This window comes from Physeter macrocephalus, chromosome 12 (genome assembly GCF_002837175.3).
Source record: "Physeter macrocephalus isolate SW-GA chromosome 12, ASM283717v5, whole genome shotgun sequence".
Classification (NCBI taxonomy): domain Eukaryota; kingdom Metazoa; phylum Chordata; class Mammalia; order Artiodactyla; family Physeteridae; genus Physeter; species Physeter macrocephalus.
Genome location: NC_041225.1, coordinates 23,164,127 through 23,181,944, shown reverse-complemented (window position 1 = coordinate 23,181,944; position 17,818 = coordinate 23,164,127). Strand labels below are relative to the sequence as shown.

The following is a 17,818-nucleotide window of genomic DNA, read 5'->3' as shown; positions in this document are numbered from 1 at the left end:
GTGTGTGTTTTTGTATGTGTGTCTGTTTTTGTATGTGTGTCTGAGTTTGTGTGTGCTTTTGTATGTGTGTCTGTGTTTTTGTATGTGTCTCTGTGTTTGTGTGTATGTGTCTCTGTGTTTGTGTGTGTATGTGTTTGTACGTGTGTCTGTGTGTGCACATGTGCGCGCGCGTGCGCTCTGAGCACATCCTGACTTTCTGGCGCCGCGAGCTACTCCAGCTCACCTCGTGTACCTGCCGCCCCGGCCTCGGGACCGATACGGCAGATGTTACTGGAGCCAGCAGGACCTACACCCCACGCCTTGTGTGTGTTACACACAGAGCTCTCCTGCGCTGACTCCAGTCCAGCTCCTGGGTGTTGCTGAAAGGAAAGAAGCTCTTGTGAGGGACGGGGCTTGATCTGTCTTCCACGTGCCTTCCCTCTCACCACACAATGCTTTTAAGTGACACCTTCTGCTGGGTCCCCAACCTGCCCCTCACAGCGTCTGCCCTGCGGCCCCCCGGCCCCTCCACGTCCACCGTCCCCTGCTTCTCCAGGTTCGGCGCCACCACCCCCTCGCTGACCGGCCCCGAACCGGCCAGGCTGCCCTGGTTCCACCTGCGGTCTTTGCTGTATGGACTTCAGCCCCTCCAAGCGTCGTCCTTTACCCTCGACTGAGCGGAGCCAGGACGCGGTGACACGTCAGGAGCGCTTGCAGGGATGTCTGTGCGCACGTGTAGGAAACTCTGGCGGCACCCACTCCCCACCTGCCCCAGGGCAACCAATCGTGCAAGAGACGCACCCGCCCACCGGCCCAGTCCTGTCGTCCTGTCTCTGACCCCGGCTCAAGGGAGCCTGGTGCTGCCTGGCAAGCCACGCCCCTGTCCTCCGTGAACGCCCGCCCGCCCTCCCCGGTGAGGGTGAGGGCTGTTCCAGATCCTCCTTCTCCGCCCTTGAGCACCGCCTCCCACTCCCACCGTGGAGCTGGTGAATGACCTTGCCTCTTCCTTCACTGAGGAAGCAGAAGCCACCGGGGGTCCCAGGGCTGCAGGCGCCTCTGTCCCTCCGGTCCCTGGGTGACCGCCGGGGACCACCTCCTCCATGTTGGACCCCACCCAGCCCCTCTTCCCGAAGGATCTGCTCCTCTGGTCATTCTCCCTTCTCTCCACCGTGGCAGGAGTACTGCACTCTCTTCTGGGTCATCCTTCCTGCCCGCTGACAGCGGACACGGCCCAGGAGCCCGTCGGGGGGAGCCCTTCACTCGGCTCCCTGGGGTCACGCAGCCCTGCTCTGCCTCCTGCCTTGCCTCTTACTGGCCGCTCCTCGTGTTTCTGACCCGGGATGCAGCAGCCAGGCCTCGATCCTCTCACCCCCGTCTCTACCCAAGCTGCTCCCAAACGCGGCCTCCAGCCCTGCTCCCCTCCAGATGCCGCCTGCTACCCCGTCTCAGACACCTCCACGTGGACGCCCCACTGCCCTCCAAACTCATCCAGAGCTCGTCACCGTCCACGGCGAACCAAAACCAATCACACGAACAGCAACCCCACAATCCCCCCACCCGTCTCCCCCGGTCCCCCCGGAATACACGCGCATGAGAGCACCATTCACCGAGGTGCCCGTCGGGGCAAGAATCCTAGCACATCCCACAGAACGTGGCGCCCGCATCCATTTCACCAGCAAACCCCACAGGCTCGCCTTCAAACTCCGTCTCAGATGGACCAGTGCTGGCCCCTGCCACCGCCCAGCTCAAGGCGGCCTTCTCCCCCCGGGTCCGTCCCCACCCTCTGGTCTGACTCCCCAGCAGCAGCCTGTGGTAGCTGCAAAAGGACAGTGGGCTGGGCCTCCGCCATCCCTCCCCATCACACTAGGACACAACCCGAAGCCACTGCCGACGCCAGCTCTTCCCCCAAGCCCACACCCCCTGCTCCCGGGCACCTCCCTTGCCCTCCCCTCCCTCTCACGTCCACATCCCACCCCGGATGAAACCCAAGCCTCCGCCCAGCCCCACGGCCCCAGCTCATGTAGAAGAGCTGCCGCATTCCCCCCGCCGCCCCCGCCTGACAATTTCCCTGCTCTGCTTTCCCTCTTCCTGGCACTCACGGGGGGACTTCATGCATATTCCTGGCTGTTTTCTCGCTGAGTGGGACTCTCTGCAGACAAGGATTCTGTCTCCGCGCAGACCGAGAGCTTAGAGGCGCCTGAGCCGTGCACCCAGCAAGCACTCGAAGGCGTGCGTGGACGCTCTGCAGCTGCGCTAGCTCCGCCACCAGATCCCCTGGTGACACAAGACACTGAGACGCTGCCTCCGATCCTGAAGCCCTGGTGTGCGGTTGGATTCAAAGGTAAGAAACTTCATGGAGAACAGCCTCACCTTTGGATACCGTCATTGTTACTCTACGTAATAAGGGCTCTTCACTCATGAGGGAAGCCATGGAAGAATTCCAATTGAAAATTTAAATTTTATGTCGTGCAGCTACTTTGAATAAAACGGGGGAACTACATGGAATAATACATAAATATTCATGAAATACAGATCAATAAGGAAGGGTGAATCTTCCAACTTCTTCTGACAACTGGTGAGAGCAGCACCAGAAGAGAAAAGATGAAAGTTTAGCAAAGCTCATTAAACTACTGAGAAGGCACCGTCTCAGACTCTATGACATACCTGGCAAAACTCAGTGAGGTACTGTCAATAAAATTCCGGCATTTCAAAACCTTGCAGTTATCTTTATCAGCCCCCAAATTTAAAAATAGGTTGCTGAATGCTAAAACATCACAAAATACATATAAAACCCTTCCAGCAGAGTTATAAGAATACAAGACTCCCTTTCATAAGAAAGCATTAACGTTTATAAATAGTGGGATGACATTTGTGCCACTGCTGGCACAGTAAAAGACTGTTCAAAGTCTGGATTCTCAAGTGAGAATTATCGATCTTCACAGATCAAAATATGATGCGATATACTTGTAACGAAACCGGTACATATAATAACAAAGGACTGGTACCTAGAATATATAAAGAGTCCTGCAATTCATGAAGAAACAGACCAACAACTCAGTTGCAAGCAAGTGAACACCAAGCCACTGCCCAGAAGGACAGCACAGACGATGAATCGGCACAGAAAAAGCTCCACCTCGTCCATGATCTGAGATGACAGCGAGATGCCTTTTTACGCTAGAGGGACAGAAATGGACCAGGTGATGGCGTGAGTGTCAGGGCGGCCGGGCGCAGTGGGAGTCCCCGTATTCTGCCGAGACAGGAACACGGCAGCCCTGCCCCGGAAGACAACGTGGGGTCATCAGGTAAAGCTGGGCGCTGACACAGCACACGGGAAGCATCTCCGTGCAGAGAACCTCTGCGCTGGGTCGGGAGGCCTGCAAGCTGCACGCAGAGCATGGATCCTCCCCGCTGGAGGAGGTGGAACGTAACTCCCACCCTCAGGGCGGGCTGCGCCTGGAGACGCCCTCCCAGAGAGGACAAGGGCAGACAGAGGACAGCTGACAGCCAGGCCAACTCACCGACAGGTCAGATGCCCTGCGGTGAAGATGGCGCTTTACCTCCGTGGTCGTCCAGCCAAAGACGCACTATCCCGGTCCAAGGAGGAGAAAAAGAGCAGACAAATCCCACCCTAGGGGCACCCAACACGTCCTCCTCAACACTGCCACGGTCAGGTCATAAGAACAGGGCGAGCCTGAGGACACACGGCAACAACCGTGACGTGCGTGACGCGCTCCTGGGGGGACCGTCCACACCCGCGGGTCCTCCTCGGCCTGAAAGACACTTTATCTGATGTTAACACAGACATTCCTGCTTTCTTTCCACTGTGATTCATGTTTCCACGGTCTATCTTTTTCCATCCTTTTATTGTCAACATATACACACACATATAAAACATATAAAACGTCTATAAAGCATGCCAGGAGAGTAAAGGACACAGACTTGGCTGGAATTTCACGCTGACAGGGAGGGGGCGCCGTGCGGACCAGTCAGGAACGGCCCCCGCCCCGGGGCTGGGCTGGTCAAAGGAGTTCAGGGCCCTTTACCCGGGAACCCACCTGGAACCTGGCTCTCATTGGGGAATAAGAATTGTCCAGCATGTTAGTTATATTTCTGCAGGACAAGCCCTGAGTGACCAGGTGTTCTGAACACCGGCCCCCCTCGAGTTTTCTATCCCTGAGACGGTCAAAGTGACAGCCTCCCCAGCCCCCCGCAAATATCATCCACACTGCAAGCAAAACACCTGTGGGGACAGAACTGGGTCTCCCGGGGTCAGCCTCCCAGGGACAGGGAACATCCGAGGCCCAGCCCTTGAGCCAGGAAGGACACAGTGTAATCACCTTCCGGTTATCAGAAGATCCGCTGGGATCCTACAGGGCCAGGACCTCCCATCCTGATGGTCAGGACGCGTAGACGCGAGGGGCTCGGACCCTGAGGGCTGGAGGGTCCAGTGCTGGAAGGGAAGGCATCGCGAAGCTCTTCAGGGTTTGTAGGGTACGACACAAGGGACAGAGCGGGACTGACCACGTGCACTGCGTTCTACGAAAGTGGAACCAGTTCCCATCCCTTCTCTGCAGGGGACCCAGATACTGGCCCCACTGGGCAAGAAGTCCCTAAAAGAAGAGAAATGATCATTGCCCTCTCACACAAATAATACAGACTCTGCCACGTGATTTCTCCACCAAGGACCTCCGCCCCCCAGCTGGAATCTCCAAGCACAGAACACAAGGCGTGGAGGGCAGGTATCGGCTCCCGGGCCTGCTGTGAGCCGAGCACCACGGTGCCCGGCGCTGCTGCCTGTTTCTCCGTCCTGTTCGTTCGGTTTCTGTGCCTAAGAGCAGTCTCCCCCGAGGGTTAGCTCCCGGCCAGGATCAAAAGCCACAGCTGCCAACACACACTGTAATTAGGCATGGAATGCAATTTGTTAAAGGCTCATGGATCATCTAAAGTGTGAATATATGAAAACCCTCAAGTGGAGGACCTCGGCAGGTCCCTTTGGGGAAGACGGGTGTGAACATGCAGATGCTCAGGCCCCTTCGGCCCGCTCCAGGTTGGTCTGGAGTGGGGTCCGGGCGGCCCCTCAAGGACAGTGCACATTTCAAGGTGGCCCAGGGCACGGCAGGGGTGAACGTGCGCAAGGGGAGCCGGCAGGTCCAGGAGGCCGACCCCCCGCCTCCCTCTGACCTCTCTGGGCCTCGGCCCCAGACGAGCCCCGCGGCGCCCCAGCTGGCAGGGGATGCGAAACCCGGGGTGCGGGTCAGGCGTTTCCACACTGGTGACCAGAAAGACTTGGGAAGCTCCACAGAAAAGCACAAATGTCTAGGCTGCCCCAAATTCGCGTCCCTGGAGCTGGGGCCCGGGGCGCGTCTTTTCCGAGGCCCCCCACGGCGCTCAGAAGGAACCAGGTATGGGGATGCCTCTGATGAAGCACTGACACTCGGTGCTCTCCTCCGCCAGCTCCTTGGGATCCCGGGGAGCTTTCAGCCCAGAGACCCGGACCTGCCTGCCCAGCCCAGGGTGCGGCCGGCCGGCACGAGGCGCCCGAGGCCCGTGTGCCTCTTCGGGAAAGACGAGGGAGGTGGGCCGTGCTGTGTCCCTCTCCACGCCGCCCCCAGCCCCTAATCCAGCGTCCGTGTCGCCCTGCGCCCGCCCCACGTGGCCGATGGGAGCACGAGGGCCGGCAGCCTCGGCCGCTGAAGCTCGGGGGGCCCCGGAGCCCTGTCCTGGAGGTGGGACTCAGGCGGCGGACGGGCGCCGCGAGGCTGCTTGCCTGGGGAGGGGCCTAAGCCCTGGCACACCCTGACCCTTGCCCCGAATCTGTGGGGTCGGCTGCAGTCCCGCCCCTAGATGCCCGGATCACAGACCCAGCACTCACCCAGTCCCTCCACGTCACCGTCCCGGGAACTAAGGCCCGGAGGGCAACACACACGATGGGGGCTCAGCCCCTGCACCGCGCACCTGACGCCTCCTCCGGGAGCCTCCGTTCCGAGCACAAGTTGGGATCTACCCGCTGGGAAAACATGACCAACGTTCTGCAAAACTGTCTCCATTGTGAGCTTCCGGGTGATAAGATGTGGTCACTTGAAGACGGCCTGTCAGCATTCAGCTCCTCCCACAAAAGAGGCCTCCACGGACCCAGGCTACCGACAGGGAAGACGCTCCTGCCGCTCCTGGGGTCGACGGCTTTCCCAGCTCTTGCCATCTGGGCACGGAACGTCCCTCCCAGCCTTTGGAAGCGCCACAAAACCTACCTCAAGAACTCAGGTTCAGAGCATAGGCTACAAACCCCCAACGCCTCCAACCAAAGCCAGCCGGACTGGGGGAGGGGGTCTCGTATCCCCTCCATTTCCCGCTCTTTCCCTGAGAGCTGGGGGACCCAAGCAGAAAGCAGCGTTCTGCGGAAACACCCCACCTGCGGATGATGCATTCTGCTTCCCCGGTGGGCTGGGGGCTGCCCCGGCTGTCCTTGACCGCAGCTTGCCCCTGTGCGCCCAGGGAGGTCTGCACACAGAAAGGTGGGAGGGCCAGGGGCGGGCCAGGAAGCCTCCCCACCAATCCCACCAATCCACGTGCCAACGTGACTGTGGGTCAAGGTCGACTCCAAGAGGCCCAGACAGCAAGTGCCATCGCACAGGGAGATGTGGGGCCGGCGCCCAGCCAGGGGCCAGCAGGTGGACGCGGTTACCCCACTCAGCAAGCACTGAGGGTACCGGCCTCCATTCAGAACCTGTTTCTGCTGCTATCCTGTTCATTAACACAGCACCAAAAGCCGCTCTCCTTAAACTGTGATCTCTCATGGTCTGAGTTATTCACACTGTTTTATAACCATCTTAACATCCTGGAGCCACAGAGTTTCCAAAGAGCGCACTTGTGGTGTTACGATGAAGGTCAACGGGAAAGGCGATCCTGATCTAAAGCTCCGCGTGCTCTCCTGAGCTCTGCACCGAGCCACGCCGGTGACGGGGAAGGTGGGGTCCCTGGGGCCACCACCAACCCTCCGCGGTGCTCCTGGACCACCAGGCTGCTCCCTGCACTTTTCCACACCCCCCCTTCAGATCAGCATGCACCGCAGGTGGGTCCGTAGGGGGATTCTCATCCTGCCGTGGCAGTTTAGGGCTTTTCAGCTTTACGGAGGTACACTTAACTATGCGAGGAGCTGCACGTATTAAACGTGTACAATTGGGTGAGTTTGGACGTATGCGAACACACTTGGTACCATCACCACAAACAAGGTAATAAACACACCCATCACCTCCAAAAGATGTACCCGTTCAAGGTCTAGCTTGCTTCTCAAAAGCCTACACCCCCCTACCCGGCAATACACGCAAACACACAGCAGGAATATGTTTTGCTTTTCTGGAGGAAGGAGGCCACGAAAAACACTTCACCTCTCCTGCTTTTGGAACCTCAAGAGCAGCAGGGCTTTATTTAAAGCTCCGTGTGGCCTGTTTTTTAGAATCGCTCTCTCACATCCGCATCGTCTACACGCCTGGTCCAGGGAATCTGAGAGCAAACAGCGCGTGTGCGGTCAGCACCCTGCAGCCCCGGGGCAGCCGCGAGTCACGGGTCACCGTCGGCCGGGCCGTCCTGGCAAGTAAAGCAACCTCTCCTGGCTCTTTTCCATCTTTTATAAAATGGGGGTGGGGGGAGACATAGCCACATCACCTGATCTTCGAAAGAATTTATATGAAAATGCCTTTGTAAACTGTAAGGTGCAATTCAGAGAAGAGTGGAGAAATGACTACAAAGTTATTAATTCAGTTCTACAGTCTGTCCTAAGGAAAAGAACTGGGGAGGGGGGTGGGAAAGGATTCGCTTTTTGTGTTTTTAATTTGTGTCCAGCCTTCGAGGAAGCCACATTGCTGGGGCATGTCGGCCGCGACAGAGAAGAGAAATGCTTGGCTAAACTTTGACCGTCACCTCAACCGTCAGAAAAGGATGATTTCACTGCTACGTAAAGAAACGGTAAATCTCGACTTTATGCAGCTTCGCTCTGGACACAGGTGCCGTGGGAAGAGCAGGGGACCCCAGGGATGACCCCACACACAGGAAGTGTAGGAGGTCCTTCAGCCTCCACAGATGACTTCCCTCTCAGAGGTCAGTTGGTCAGAGGGGAGTCACAAATACACGGCAACATCTGGGAAGAGCACAGGTGCAGGTCCGCGGCCTGCTGAGCTGGCCCGGGGGTCTTCAGGAGGTACCCAGGCCTTTGGAAGATTCAGGTCCTGTCTCCTACACCCCAACCCCTCCCAGAGCCTTCCTCTCTCCTCCCTTCTTTAGGTTTCCAAAAGGGACTCCCTTCCAAACCCTCCTCGGTTGCTCGAGATTTGGCTAGGGAAAGTACATAAATAAAATTCACGGTCAAGTAAGAATGAAAGGCTTTGGGTCAGGAAGATGTGGGTTCACAGCCCACTCTGCCCTACGAGCACAGGGTTTTGGCCAAGTTGTTTCATGTCTCAGAGCGTCGAGGGGTCCCAGGTTCAAGGTAAGCACTCAGATAACAGGTCGCTGCCGCGTCATTGCCGCGCGAGGTCAGAGCCGGTCAGAGCCGGCTTGGAAGCAGCAGCTCGTGGCCAGAACAGAACGCTGCTTGTGGGTTCCACTCTGTGGCCCTGGGCGACCCTCTTCGCTCCCCTGAGGTTCAGTGTCTCTGCCTGTGAAATGGAGGTAAAAAGATCTGCATTCCAGCCGCAGATAATATCCTGCAGGAGACACGGCGGGGTGGGCCAAGCACCTGGCAAAGTGCCCGGTATGTTACAGATGCTCCCACTGACTCACCAGCACGTTAACTGTGGTAGAATCAACACAGCAATATTTTTTTTAGCAACGCTCAATACCTATCGGCCAACTATTTAACCAATTATTACAGAGCTAACCATCGTATCGACTGGAACGTCAAAGGCTACGGCCATCCCTAGACATTCAGTAGCCCCTAGAAAGACCCAACTAGTCCAGCTGCAGAGGCCCTACCCCAGGTGCCTCAGGGGTCCCAGTGAAGGGGGAGTGGCGGTAAGGGGACAGGCTGGTCCCTTCTATTTTGGCAGAAACTCAACAAGTTACTTTCAGGTATCTAGCCTCCCAGCAACAGCTGTGACCCTAAAAACTTAATGACAGAGAAACGGGTCTTGCCTGTGAAAAGTCTTTCTAAAGAATCTCTGTAGGTGCAAAGTGAGTGACCAGCAATCTCCAAAATACCAAAAAGCTGGGATATGGTAAAAGACAGGAGTAAATTTAAGTCAACTTTATTTAGTATATGAACCTTGGGAAACTGTCATTATAAAAATTGAGGCTGATATGAAGACAAGTAATAAAAATTTCCTTTACTAAAAGAAATATGACGGGATAGCATTTTTACAAACATGAAAGTGACAGACATGCTTAACTTATTTTCTCCTGCTGGATGCACAATTCAACAAACCACTGCTGCTTCTACAGTAGAATGGAAAATGATGCGTACAGACTTAAAATTGTTATCAGCTTAAAATAGACTATTATAAGATGTTTTATGTAAGCCTCACGGTAACCACAAAGTAGAAACCTATAACAGAGACACAAAAGAGAAAGAGAAAGATATTTAAGCATACCACTCCAAAAAAATCAGCAAATCACAAAGAAAAGAAACAAAGAGGTGAAAAAAGAAACAAAAGAATTAAAAAACAGTACGAAAACAATTTTTAAAAGTACATACCTATCACTAATTACTTTGAATGTAAATAGACTAAATTCTTCAATCAAAATACAAACAGTGGCTGAGTGAATAAAAAACAAGACCCATCTATATGCTGCCTACAAGAGAGTCACTTCACCTTTAAGGACACACACAGACTGAAAGTGAGGGGATGGAAAGACAGTCCATGCAAATGGAAACCAAAAGAAACCCAGGGTAGCTTATTCCTGTATCAGACAAAATAGACTTTAAGCCAAAGACTGTACTAAGAGACGAAGGAGGGAATCATATAATTATAAAGGAGTTGACCCAACAAGAGGAAATAATATTTGTAAATATTCATGCACCCAATATAGGAGCACCTAAATATATAAAGCAAATATCAACAGACCGAAAGGGAGAAATAGACAGCAATACAATAATAGTAGGGCACTTCAGTATACCACTTTCAACAATGGATAGATCATCCAGACAGAAAATCAATGAGGAAATTTGTACTTAAACTACACACTAGACCAGATGGACTTAACAGACATTGACAAAACAGTCCATCCAACAGCAGAGGAATACATATTTTTTCTAAGGCACACATGGAACATTCTCCAGGATATCACATGTTAGGCCACAAACCAGTATCAATAAATTTAAGAAGACTGAAATCACATCAAGCATCTTTTCCCATCACAATGGTGTAAAACTAGAAATCACTTACAAGAAGAAAACTGGAAAATTCACAAATATGTGGAAATTAAACAGCATGTTACTGAACAACCAATGAGTCAAAGAAGAAATCAAAAAACATCTTGAGACATTAAGAGGTACAAACAACTATATATAAGCAACAAGGATATATTGCACAGCACAGGAAAACATAGCCATTATTTTGTAATAAACTTAAATGGAGTACAATGTATAAAAATATTGAATCACTATGTTGTATACCTGAAACTAATATATTATAAATCAACTATACTTCAATTTAAAAAAAAAAACCTTAAGACAAGTGAAAATGGAAATACAATAGACCAAACCTCATGGGATGCATTAAAAGGAGTTCTAAGAGAGAAGTTCAGAGTGATAAAAACCCACATTAAGAAAAAACAAAGAGCCCAAATAAACAACCAACTTTACACCTCAAGGAACTAGAAAAAACAAATGAAGCCCAAAGTTAGTAGAAGGAAGTATAGAAATCAGAGCAGAAATAAATGAAATAGAGTCTAAAAAGATCATAGAAAAGATCGGTAAAACTACGAGCTGTTTCTCTTCAAAAGACAAAGAAAATAGACAAATCTTTAGCTAGACTCACCTAGGAAAAAAGAGAGGACTCAAACAAACAAAATCAGAAAAAAAAAAAAAAAAAGAGGAGAAATTACGTCTGATATCACAGACATAAAAAGGATCGTGAGAGATTACTATGAACAATTATACACCAACAAACTGGACATCCCAGAAGTGGATAAATTCCTAGAAACATCAAACCTATCAATATTGAATAATGAAGAAATAAAAAATCTGAACATGCCAGTTATTAGGAGGTTGACTCAATAATCAAAAACCTCCCAACAAACAAAAGTCCAGGACCAGATGGCTTCACTGGTGAATTCTATAAGACAAATGAAGAATTAATACCAATCCTTCTCAAACTATTCCCCAAAAATGAGGAGAGAACACTTCCAAACTCATTTTAAGAGGTAAGCGTCTCCTTCCCTGGTGGCACAGTGGTTAAGAATCCGCCTGCCAATGCAGGGGACATGGGTTTGAGCCATGGTCCAGGAAGATCCCACATGCCGCAGAGCAACCACGCCCGTGTGCCACAACTACTGAGCCTGTGCTCTAGAGCCCGCGAGCCACAACTACTGAGACCGTGTGCCATAACTACTGAAGCCGCATGCCTAGAGCCTGTGCTCCACCACAGAGAAGCCACCAAAATGAGAAGCCCACGCACTACAACGAAGAGTAGCCCTCACTCGCCACAACTAGAGAAAGCCCACGCACAGCAACGAAGACCCAGCGCAGCCATAAATAAATAAATATTTTTTTTTTTTAAAAAGAGGTCAGCATCACCCTGATACCAAAACCAAGAACACTACAAGAAAAGAAAACTACAGCCCAATACCTCTGATGAACAGAAGACGCAAAAAATTCTGAACAAAATACTAGGAATATGAATTCAACAGCACATTAAAAGATCATATACCATGATCAAGTGGGATTTACCCCAGGGACACAAGGATAGTTCAATACCTGCAGCTCAATCTGCATGATACAGCACATTAACACAATGAAGGACAAAAATCATATGATTATCTCAATAGATGCATAAAAAGCATTTGACAAAATATTCATTTATGATAAAAACTCAACAAAGTGGGTATAGAGGGAACATACCTCAGCATAATAAAAGTCATATATGACAAGCTCACAGCGAACAACATATTCAACAGTGAAAAGCTGAAAGCATTTCTTCTAAGAGCAGGAACAAGACAAGGATCCCCACACTTGTCCCTTATTGAACACAGTATTGGAAGTTCTAGCCACAGCAATCAGACAAGAAAAAGAAATAACAGGGACCCAAATCAAAAAGGAAGATGTAAAACAGTCTATATTTGCAGATGACATGATATTATGCATCATAATATCAAAAACCCTAAAGGAAACCCTAAAGACTCCACCAAAAAACTGTGAGAACAAATGAATTAAGTTGAAAGATACAAAAATCAGTTGTGTGTATACACTAACAATGAACTATCAGACAGAGAAACTAAGAAAACAATCTCATTTACAACTGTATCAAAAAGAATAAAATACCTAGAAATAAATTTAACCAAGAGAGTGAAAGACTTGTATACTGAAAACGATAAGACACTGATAAAAAGAAGCTGAAGAAAACACAAATAAATGGAAAGGTTTTCCGTGTTCGTGGATTGGAAGAATTAACATTGTTAAAATGTCCATTCTATCCAAAGAAATCTACAGACTCAATGCAATCCCTGTCAAAATTCCAATGGCATTTGTCTCAGAAATAGAAAAAACTATCTCAAAATTTGTATGGAACCACAAAAGACCCTGAATAGTCAAAGTAATCTTGAGAAAGAAGAACAACGCTGGAGACATCACGTTCCCTGATTTCAAACTGCCGTTGACCCTTGAACAATGCAGGGGTTAGGGGCAATCAAAAATCCACTTAGAGCTTATAGTTGGCCCTCTGGATCCACAGTTCTGCTGTATCTGCAGTTCCACATCCATGGATTCAACCAACCATGGAAAGTGCAGCACTGTCATATTTACTATTGAAAAAAATCCGAGTAAAAGTGGACCCCCACCGTTCAAACCCAAGTTGTTCAAGGGTCAACTGTACAGTCAAAACTATAGTAATCAAAACAGTATGGTATTGACATAAAAACAGACCTTGAGATCAACAGAACAAAATAGAGAACACAGAAATAAGGTCACTTCATTGGCCTTATATGGGCACTTAGTTTACGGCATAGGTGCCAAGAACATACAGTGGGGAAGGTCAGTCTGTTCAATAAATGGTGTTGGAAAAACTGGACAGCCACATGCAAAAGAATGAAACTGGACCACTATCTTACACCATACACAAAAATCAACTCAAAATGGATTAAAGTCTTGAACATAAGACCTGAAAGCATAAAACTCCTAAAAAGAAAACAAAGGGGTGAGCTCCTTGACATCTCTCTTGTGATGATTTTTTGGATTTGACACCAAAAGCAAAGGCAACAAAACCAAAAATAAGTAACAAGCGTCTGCACAGCAAAGGAAACCATCAACAGAGTGAAAAGGCAACCAACGAATTGGGAGAAAATATTTGTAAATCATATACTTGATAAGAGGTTAATATCCACAATATATAAAGAACTCATACAACTCAATAGCAAAAGGACAATCAGATTAAAAAATATGCAGAGGACATTTCTGCAGAGACGTGCAGACGGCCCACAGGCACATGAACAGGTGCTCAACATCACTCATCATCAGGGAAACGCAAGTCAAAACCACAATCAGGTATCACCTCACACCTGTCAGAGTGGCTATCATCAAAGGGACAGGAGAAAACAAGTGTCTGATGAGGGTGTGGAGAAAAGGCAACCCTCATGCACTGTTGGTGGGAATGTAAATTGGTGCAGCCACTATGGAGAACAAACAGTATGGGGGTTCCTCAAAAAAATTAAAAACAGAACTATCATGTGATCCAATAATCCTACTTCTGGGTATCTATAAAAAGGAAATGAAAACAGGATCTGGAGGAGATATCTGTACCCCCATGTTCACTACAGCATTAGCTATGAAAGCCAAGATATGGAAACAACCTAAGTGCCCATCAGTGGATGAATGGATAAAGAAGATGCGATACATAGGTACGTATATGCATGTAAACACACATACATACACACAGGAATACTGTTCAACCACAAAAAGGAAGGAAATTCTGCCATTTGTGACAACATGGACGGACCTTGAGGGCATTAGGCTAAGTGAAATAAGTCAGACAGAGAAAGACAGTGCATGGTGGCATTTACATCTGGAATTTTTTTTTAAGTCCAAGTCATAGAAATAGGGAGTAAAAAAGTGGCTGCTACGGGCTGGGGGGTGGAGGAAACAGGGAGAGGCTGGTAAAAAGATTTCAGCTCTAAGATGAATAAGGTCTGAGGATCTAATGTAAAACATGGTGACTATAGTTGATAACACTATTATATAATTCAAATTTGCTAAGAGGGGAGAACCTAACTGTTCTTTTTTTTTTTTTTTTTTTGCGCGGTACGCGGGCCTCTCGCTGCTGTGGGCTCTCCCGTTGCGGAGCACAGGCTCCGGACGCGCAGGCTCAGCGGCCACGGCTCACGGGCCCAGCCGCTCCGCGGCACGTGGGATCCTCCCGGACCGGGGCACGAACCCGCGTCCCCTGCATCGGCAGGCGGACTCTCAACCACGGCGCCACCAGGGAAGCCCTCATTTTTAAAAAAGGGTAAATAGTGAAGTGATGGGTGTGTTAATTAACTAGACGGGGGGATCCTTTCACAATGCATACGTGTATCAAATCAGCACAGTGTACGCTTTAAATATCTTACAATTTTATTTGTCAATTATCCCTCAATAAAGCTCAAAAAAAAAAAGAAAAAGAAAATGATGCCTATGCTCACATTTACATTTTGCGTATTCACACCAGCAACTGACACAGTCTGAAATCCAGGTCTCAATTACTTGCCTCTACCCAAAAGTCTTGTCCCCTATGCACCGTCTTCCCCCCATAACGCCCACGTCCTTCCGCTCACCAGGCTTCTCTCCTGAAAAAGTCTCCAAGCAGATTTTCAAAAGATAAACAATCTTCCATACAGCATATGACGCTGTTCACATCCTCCATCCCCAGGAAACACCAGCCAGCTTCCCACAACAGTGAATCACACTCAGTGTTCAGTTATCCAGGGAAGAATTAAGCGCAGACTATACACTGTCAAGTTCATTCCAGTGGAAAAGGAAGGGGCTTACGGCCACGCTCCTCCCATGAGCTCCACTCCCCCTGTATCAGGCAAGGTCAAGCCAGGGAGTTCTGAAGTCCGTAATTTCAGAGTGTGTGGGGTGTGTGTGTGTGTGTGTGTGTGTGTGTGTGCGTGCGTACACACATGGAGGAGTGAGCTGGGAGACAAGAATACAGAGCAGGGAAATGCAGCCCCTGGACACAGGGGGCTCAGGGACCCCCTCATCTGAGATGCAGCTCAGACATCCGTCCCCAAGACCGCGCCCCTCGGCCCAGCCCCAGGGGTAGGCGGGCTGAGACGGCACCAGCTTGGGGTGCCCGGCAGCGGGGAAACGCTTCCGAGGCTGACCCCTCACGCAGCACTTTACCAGGTCGGCACAGCTTTCCTTTCTTTCCAGGACAGGGCAAGTGACAGGCTGGCCAAGCCGTCACTTTTCCTGCGGGCACATCAAAGACCCCTGACCCAGCAGCACGTGCGGGTTCCCACCCGTTACTGCTTAAACGATGCGGAGACCGCTTACCCGCTAAGCCACCCAGCCTGCCCTGTGCCGCGGGACCCATGACGCCTCGGCCCCACTCCCCGCTTCTTTAAAACTCACCCAGTTTACCCCGCCTCGGGCATTGGAAACTTGCTCTAAGAGCCTGACTGCAGCTGTCACCAGAGCCCCAGAGCCGTCAGGGCCGCACCCCATCCCACAAGGCCACGAGAGAGAGTCTGGAACTGTATTTCTTCTATTTTTGTAGCTGCGAAAACAGTCACTGCTGGAAAGACAGCCCAGAATCCAGCTGTGCTCACAGTCAATATTTATTACACGAATGGAGAGCCCTAGTGGTTTTCCCACTGGACAGTTTCCAAAACCATGAAAGTAATTTTTAATAAGTAAATCAGGGCTTTGGTGTGGCTCTCATAAACTTATAGGAGTAATTACTTAAAATTACGTGCATATAAATATTTTTGTAAGTATACCCGCGTGATAATCTACGTATGACTGTCCGTCTAGCGGTACCCAGGCATCGACTCTTGTTTGTGTGATGGTAACAGGCTTCTCCTGGGCAATCGTGCAGAACAGACTGCCCCAATTAAGCGTGTGACTTCCCCGACTCCCCACTTTCTGGAAGAGGACCCTGACAGTCACTGAGAGTCTATTAACGTCACCCATGACCAAGACCTTCTAAAGAAGTCCTGTCAGACTCCATGACTGATGAATCACTAAAGAATTCTGATGACCAGATTCCAGGATTTGAGCTAATTCCTGGCTTATATTCCCATGAAATCTGACAAACTGATTAATACGTGACTGCATTTATAAACGACCAAGTTTTTTTTTTGTTTGTTTTGTTTTGTGGTATGCGGGCCTCCCTCTGTTGTGGCCTCTCCCGTCGCGGAGCACAGGCTCCGGACGCGCAGGCCCGGCGGCCATGGCTCACGGGCCCAGCCGCTCCGCGGCACGTGGGATCCTCCCAGACCGGGGCGCGAACCCGGTTCCCCTGCATCGGCAGGCGGACGCGCAACCACTGCGCCACCAGGGAAGCCCCCAAGTTTTTAAAAGGTTCCACTTCAATGGCTATTGAAAAAAGTGAATGGTCATAGCCAAGACTTTTTTATGTAATGGCAACCTCCCAGGATCAGACATGAAACACCCAAAGGCGTTCCACCCATATAAGGCCTGGAAGAGAAACCTTGGAGGGTCCGACCAGCGCCTGGGGGGACGTAAAGCCAGTGAAAACCAGCAATGTCCTGGGGGAAGGGGGACCTCAGGGTCACTCACAGGGACACAGTAAGGGGGAGGGCTTGGATCAGCTGCTGAGATGAGCTCTAGGCTCTCAATTCCAAACCAGGACCCAGACCTGGAAATCATAACGGACGCCTCCCCGCTTTAAACAGGTGGGAGACTGTCGTTTGCTCCAAAGAAATCATAAAGGAGAATTCATCATCTTACCCTATGAAACACTACATATTGATTCCATATGCCCTTCTGATCACCACACACCAAAGGGGAACGTCACTGAAATCAAAGTGGTTCCAAAAAAAAAAAAAAGTGGTTGAGGAGAAAAACCTGACTTACAAAACTTTTAGTAGTAGTTTTAGACCAAATGAAGGAAAATTCTAACTTACATTAAACTAAGAAATCTACAGCAATCAAACCAAGAGATTTTATAGTCCAAAGTTATACGTCCAAGAATAGTTTAAAGCCAAACTGATGGTTACCAAAGGGGAAAGGTGGGTATGTGTGAGTGTGTGTATGTATATTCAGTCATATATATGTATGACTGAATCACTTGGCTGTACACCTGAGACTAACACAACACTGGAAATCAATTACACTCCAATGTAAAATAAAAATTTTAAAAAAGAAATAGAATAGTTCAAAGCAATTTGTGAATAATGGAAGCAAAATAAGGTTTTGAAGGAAAGCTCATAAATTGGGTGTCACCCCTACACTTCGGGGCAACGCTCTGAAGGTGAAACTGGACCTTCTCATAAAGCACTTCTACTGCCCAGCCAGAGCGGGGACCCCAGATGAACTGAACCATTAGACAGCATCTCTTATAATCTAAATCAAATGTCCCAAACCATTCGTCAGGGCTAAGAAATGTCTGTTACAACACATGCTTTTGTCCAGTGTCTGCTATGATCTCAATCCACACGCTGTAACACAGGCACGATTTTAACGCACGAG

At 49.9% G+C, this 17,818-nt stretch overlaps 1 protein-coding gene across 11 annotated transcripts in view; it reads right to left on the bottom strand.

Moving 5' to 3' along the window:
• NCK2 (NCK adaptor protein 2) overlaps positions 1-17,818 on the bottom strand; it is a 138,164-nt gene that overhangs the window by 54,045 nt on the left and 66,301 nt on the right. For 2 of the 11 annotated variants that reach the window (XM_055089009.1, XM_007108360.4), the window contains exon 3: positions 224-359. The exons of the other annotated variants lie outside the window; for them this stretch is intronic. The gene's annotated coding sequence lies outside the window, so the exon portion shown is untranslated. The remainder of the gene's footprint in view (positions 1-223; positions 360-17,818) is intronic. 11 annotated transcript variants of the gene reach the window in all.